This window comes from Hypomesus nipponensis, chromosome 12 (genome assembly GCF_054491055.1).
Source record: "Hypomesus nipponensis isolate SF chromosome 12, ASM5449105v1, whole genome shotgun sequence".
Lineage (NCBI taxonomy): Eukaryota > Metazoa > Chordata > Actinopteri > Osmeriformes > Osmeridae > Hypomesus > Hypomesus nipponensis.
In genome coordinates, this window is record NC_140372.1 from 17615001 (window position 1) to 17620000 (window position 5000).

The window sequence follows — 5000 nt, forward strand, 5'->3', positions numbered from 1 at the left end:
TCGTACGGCCATACCAGCCTGGCCACGCCCCATCTCGTCTGATCTCGGAAGCTAAGCAGGGTCGGGCCTGGTTAGTACTTGGATGGGAGACCGCCTGGGAATACCAGGTGCTGTATGCTCTTTTGCTCATTCACTTAGAAACTGACATCTTGCAATATGCACAAGTAGTCCTTCATGAAAGGGGCTGGAAGCTGTTTTCATTTTGACACGAGAGAGAGAGAGAGAGAGAGAGAGAGAGAGAGAGACTACCTTGCATTGTCAATTGCTAAATCTGTATATGGATAAGTAGCCTTTGGTTGTCAACTTATTTGGTACGGCCATACCAGCCTGGTAACGCCCGATCTCGTCTGATCTCGGAAGCTAAGCAGGGTCGGGCCTTGTTAGTACTTGGATGGGAGACCGCCTGGGAATACCAGGTGCTGTATGCTCTTTTGCTCATTCACTTAGAAACTGAAATCTTGCAATATGCACAAGTAGTCCTTCATGAAAGGGGCTGGAAGCTGTTTTCATTTTGACACGAGAGAGAGAGAGAGAGAGAGAGACTACCTTGCATTGTCAATTGCTAAATCTGTATATGGATAAGTAGCCTATGGTTGTCAACTTATTTCGTACGGCCATACCAGCCTGGCAACGCCCGATCTCGTCTGATCTCGGAAGCTAAGCAGGGTCGGGCCTGGTTAGTACTTGGATGGGAGACCGCCTGGGAATACCAGGTGCTGTATGCTCTTTTGCTCATTCACTTAGAAACTGAAATCTTGCAATATGCACAAGTAGTCCTTCATGAAAGGGGCTGGAAGCTGTTTTCATTTTGACACGAGAGAGAGAGAGAGAGACCACCTTGCATTGTCAATTGCTAAATCTGTATATGGATAAGTAGCCTATGGTTGTCAACTTATTTCGCACGGCCATACCAGCCTGGCAACGCCCGATCTCGTCTGATCTCGGAAGCTAAGCAGGGTCGGGCCTGGTTAGTACTTGGATGGGAGACCGCCTGGGAATACCAGGTGCTGTATGCTCTTTTGCTCATTCACTTAGAAACTGACATCTTGCAATATGCACAAGTAGTCCTTCATGAAAGGGGCTGGAAGCTGTTTTCATTTTGACACGAGAGATAGAGAGAGAGAGAGAGAGAGAGACTACCTTGCATTGTCAATTGCTAAATCTGTATATGGATAAGTAGCCTTTGGTTGTCAACTTATTTCGTACGGCCATACCAGCCTGGCAACGCCCGATCTCGTCTGATCTCGGAAGCTAAGCAGGGTCGGGCCTGGTTAGTACTTGGATGGGAGACCGCCTGGGAATACCAGGTGCTGTATGCTCTTTTGCTCATTCACTTAGAAACTGACATCTTGCAATATGCACAAGTAGTCCTTCATGAAAGGGGCTGGAAGCTGTTTTCATTTTGACACGAGAGAGAGAGAGAGAGAGAGAGAGAGAGACTACCTTGCATTGTCAATTGCTAAATCTGTATATGGATAAGTAGCCTATGGTTGTCAACTTATTTCGTACGGCCATACCAGCCTGGCCACGCCCCATCTCGTCTGATCTCGGAAGCTAAGCAGGGTCGGGCCTGGTTAGTACTTGGATGGGAGACCGCCTGGGAATACCAGGTGCTGTATGCTCTTTTGCTCATTCACTTAGAAACTGACATCTTGCAATATGCACAAGTAGTCCTTCATGAAAGGGGCTGGAAGCTGTTTTCATTTTGACACGAGAGAGAGAGAGAGAGAGAGAGAGAGAGAGAGACTACCTTGCATTGTCAATTGCTAAATCTGTATATGGATAAGTAGCCTTTGGTTGTCAACTTATTTGGTACGGCCATACCAGCCTGGTAACGCCCGATCTCGTCTGATCTCGGAAGCTAAGCAGGGTCGGGCCTTGTTAGTACTTGGATGGGAGACCGCCTGGGAATACCAGGTGCTGTATGCTCTTTTGCTCATTCACTTAGAAACTGAAATCTTGCAATATGCACAAGTAGTCCTTCATGAAAGGGGCTGGAAGCTGTTTTCATTTTGACACGAGAGAGAGAGAGAGAGAGAGAGAGAGACTACCTTGCATTGTCAATTGCTAAATCTGTATATGGATAAGTAGCCTATGGTTGTCAACTTATTTCGTACGGCCATACCAGCCTGGCAACGCCCGATCTCGTCTGATCTCGGAAGCTAAGCAGGGTCGGGCCTGGTTAGTACTTGGATGGGAGACCGCCTGGGAATACCAGGTGCTGTATGCTCTTTTGCTCATTCACTTAGAAACTGAAATCTTGCAATATGCACAAGTAGTCCTTCATGAAAGGGGCTGGAAGCTGTTTTCATTTTGACACGAGAGAGAGAGAGAGAGACCACCTTGCATTGTCAATTGCTAAATCTGTATATGGATAAGTAGCCTATGGTTGTCAACTTATTTCGCACGGCCATACCAGCCTGGCAACGCCCGATCTCGTCTGATCTCGGAAGCTAAGCAGGGTCGGGCCTGGTTAGTACTTGGATGGGAGACCGCCTGGGAATACCAGGTGCTGTATGCTCTTTTGCTCATTCACTTAGAAACTGACATCTTGCAATATGCACAAGTAGTCCTTCATGAAAGGGGCTGGAAGCTGTTTTCATTTTGACACGAGAGAGAGAGAGAGAGAGAGAGAGAGAGACTACCTTGCATTGTCAATTGCTAAATCTGTATATGGATAAGTAGCCTTTGGTTGTCAACTTATTTCGTACGGCCATACCAGCCTGGCAACGCCCGATCTCGTCTGATCTCGGAAGCTAAGCAGGGTCGGGCCTGGTTAGTACTTGGATGGGAGACCGCCTGGGAATACCAGGTGCTGTATGCTCTTTTGCTCATTCACTTAGAAACTGACATCTTGCAATATGCACAAGTAGTCCTTCATGAAAGGGGCTGGAAGCTGTTTTCATTTTGACACGAGAGAGAGAGAGAGAGAGAGAGAGAGAGACTACCTTGCATTGTCAATTGCTAAATCTGTATATGGATAAGTAGCCTATGGTTGTCAACTTATTTCGTACGGCCATACCAGCCTGGCAACGCCCGATCTCGTCTGATCTTGGAAGCTAAGCAGGGTCGGGCCTGGTTAGTACTTGGATGGGAGACCGCCTGGGAATACCAGGTGCTGTATGCTCTTTTGCTCATTCACTTAGAAACTGACATCTTGCAATATGCACAAGTAGTCCTTCATGAAAGGGGCTGGAAGCTGTTTTCATTTTGACACGAGAGAGAGAGAGAGAGACCACCTTGCATTGTCAATTGCTAAATCTGTATATGGATAAGTAGCCTATGGTTGTCAACTTATTTCGTACGGCCATACCAGCCTGGCCACGCCCCATCTCGTCTGATCTCGGAAGCTAAGCAGGGTCGGGCCTGGTTAGTACTTGGATGGGAGACCGCCTGGGAATACCAGGTGCTGTATGCTCTTTTGCTCATTCACTTAGAAACTGACATCTTGCAATATGCACAAGTAGTCCTTCATGAAAGGGGCTGGAAGCTGTTTTCATTTTGACACGAGAGAGAGAGAGAGAGAGAGAGAGAGAGAGACTACCTTGCATTGTCAATTGCTAAATCTGTATATGGATAAGTAGCCTATGGTTGTCAACTTATTTCGTACGGCCATACCAGCCTGGCAACGCCCGATCACGTCTGATCTCAGAAGCTAAGCAGGGTCGGGCCTGGTTAGTACTTGGATGGGAGACCGCCTGGGAATACCAGGTGCTGTATGCTCTTTTGCTCATTCACTTAGAAACTGACATCTTGCAATATGCACAAGTAGTCCTTCATGAAAGGGGCTGGAAGCTGTTTTCATTTTGACACGAGAGAGAGAGAGAGAGAGAGAGAGAGAGAGACTACCTTGCATTGTCAATTGCTAAATCTGTATATGGATAAGTAGCCTATGGTTGTCAACATATTTCGTACGGCCATACCAGCCTGGCAACGCCCGATCACGTCTGATCTCGGAAGCTAAGCAGGGTCGGGCCTGGTTAGTACTTGGATGGGAGACCGCCTGGGAATACCAGGTGCTGTATGCTCTTTTGCTCATTCACTTAGAAACTGACATCTTGCAATATGCACAAGTAGTCCTTCATAAAAGGGGCTGGAAGCTGTTTTCATTTTGACACGAGAGAGAGAGAGAGAGAGAGACCACCTTGCATTGTCAATTGCTAAATCTTTATATGGATAAGTAGCCTATGGTTGTCAACTTATTTCGTACGGCCATACCAGCCTGGCAACGCCCGATCACGTCTGATCTCGGAAGCTAAGCAGGGTCGGGCCTGGTTAGTACTTGGATGGGAGACCGCCTGGGAATACCAGGTGCTGTATGCTCTTTTGCTCATTCACTTAGAAACTGACATCTTGCAATATGCACAAGTAGTCCTTCATGAAAGGGGCTGGAAGCTGTTTTCATTTTGACACGAGAGAGAGAGAGAGAGAGAGAGACTACCTTGCATTGTCAATTGCTAAATCTGTATATGGATAAGTAGCCTATGGTTGTCAACTTATTTCGTACGGCCATACCAGCCTGGCAACGCCCGATCTTGTCTGATCTCGGAAGCTAAGCAGGGTCGGGCCTGGTTAGTACTTGGATGGGAGACCGCCTGGGAATACCAGGTGATGTATGCTCTTTTGCTCATTCACTTAGAAACTGAAATCTTGCAATATGCACAAGTAGTCCTTCATGAAAGGGGCTGGAAGCTGTTTTCATTTTGACACGAGAGAGAGAGAGAGAGACCACCTTGCATTGTCAATTGCTAAATCTGTATATGGATAAGTAGCCTATGGTTGTCAACTTATTTCGTACGGCCATACCAGCCTGGCAACGCCCGATCTCGTCTGATCTCGGAAGCTAAGCAGGGTCGGGCCTGGTTAGTACTTGGATGGGAGACCGCCTGGGAATACCAGGTGCTGTATGCTCTTTTGCTCATTCACTTAGAAACTGACATCTTGCAATATGCACAAGTAGTCCTTCATGAAAGGGGCTGGAAGCTGTTTTCATTTTGACA

General features: G+C 47.2%; 10 non-coding genes and 7 pseudogenes across 10 annotated transcripts; all 17 read left to right on the forward strand.

Moving 5' to 3' along the window:
* On the forward strand, positions 1-119 carry LOC146267191 (5S ribosomal RNA; annotated as a pseudogene).
* A 190-nt stretch (positions 120-309) lies between these two features.
* On the forward strand, positions 310-428 carry LOC146267192 (5S ribosomal RNA; annotated as a pseudogene).
* Positions 429-606: 178 nt separating this feature from the next.
* LOC146267193 (5S ribosomal RNA) lies at positions 607-725 on the forward strand. Its single transcript, XR_014727313.1, has one exon. It is a non-coding gene; the product is annotated as a 5S ribosomal RNA (ribosomal RNA).
* A 172-nt stretch (positions 726-897) lies between these two features.
* LOC146267194 (5S ribosomal RNA) lies at positions 898-1016 on the forward strand. The gene has a single exon (XR_014728985.1). It is a non-coding gene; the product is annotated as a 5S ribosomal RNA (ribosomal RNA).
* A 184-nt stretch (positions 1017-1200) lies between these two features.
* On the forward strand, positions 1201-1319 carry LOC146267195 (5S ribosomal RNA). The gene has a single exon (XR_014727314.1). It is a non-coding gene; the product is annotated as a 5S ribosomal RNA (ribosomal RNA).
* Positions 1320-1503: 184 nt separating this feature from the next.
* LOC146267196 (5S ribosomal RNA) lies at positions 1504-1622 on the forward strand (annotated as a pseudogene).
* Positions 1623-1810: 188 nt separating this feature from the next.
* On the forward strand, positions 1811-1929 carry LOC146267197 (5S ribosomal RNA; annotated as a pseudogene).
* A 182-nt stretch (positions 1930-2111) lies between these two features.
* On the forward strand, positions 2112-2230 carry LOC146267198 (5S ribosomal RNA). The gene has a single exon (XR_014727315.1). It is a non-coding gene; the product is annotated as a 5S ribosomal RNA (ribosomal RNA).
* A 172-nt stretch (positions 2231-2402) lies between these two features.
* LOC146267199 (5S ribosomal RNA) lies at positions 2403-2521 on the forward strand. The gene has a single exon (XR_014728987.1). It is a non-coding gene; the product is annotated as a 5S ribosomal RNA (ribosomal RNA).
* A 184-nt stretch (positions 2522-2705) lies between these two features.
* LOC146267200 (5S ribosomal RNA) lies at positions 2706-2824 on the forward strand. Its single transcript, XR_014727316.1, has one exon. It is a non-coding gene; the product is annotated as a 5S ribosomal RNA (ribosomal RNA).
* Positions 2825-3008: 184 nt separating this feature from the next.
* Positions 3009-3127, forward strand: LOC146267201 (5S ribosomal RNA). Its single transcript, XR_014728913.1, has one exon. It is a non-coding gene; the product is annotated as a 5S ribosomal RNA (ribosomal RNA).
* A 172-nt stretch (positions 3128-3299) lies between these two features.
* Positions 3300-3418, forward strand: LOC146267202 (5S ribosomal RNA; annotated as a pseudogene).
* Positions 3419-3604: 186 nt separating this feature from the next.
* Positions 3605-3723, forward strand: LOC146267203 (5S ribosomal RNA; annotated as a pseudogene).
* A 186-nt stretch (positions 3724-3909) lies between these two features.
* Positions 3910-4028, forward strand: LOC146267204 (5S ribosomal RNA). Its single transcript, XR_014727922.1, has one exon. It is a non-coding gene; the product is annotated as a 5S ribosomal RNA (ribosomal RNA).
* A 176-nt stretch (positions 4029-4204) lies between these two features.
* Positions 4205-4323, forward strand: LOC146267205 (5S ribosomal RNA). The gene has a single exon (XR_014727924.1). It is a non-coding gene; the product is annotated as a 5S ribosomal RNA (ribosomal RNA).
* A 178-nt stretch (positions 4324-4501) lies between these two features.
* LOC146267206 (5S ribosomal RNA) lies at positions 4502-4620 on the forward strand (annotated as a pseudogene).
* A 172-nt stretch (positions 4621-4792) lies between these two features.
* On the forward strand, positions 4793-4911 carry LOC146267207 (5S ribosomal RNA). The gene has a single exon (XR_014727318.1). It is a non-coding gene; the product is annotated as a 5S ribosomal RNA (ribosomal RNA).
* Positions 4912-5000: the final 89 nt, after the last annotated feature.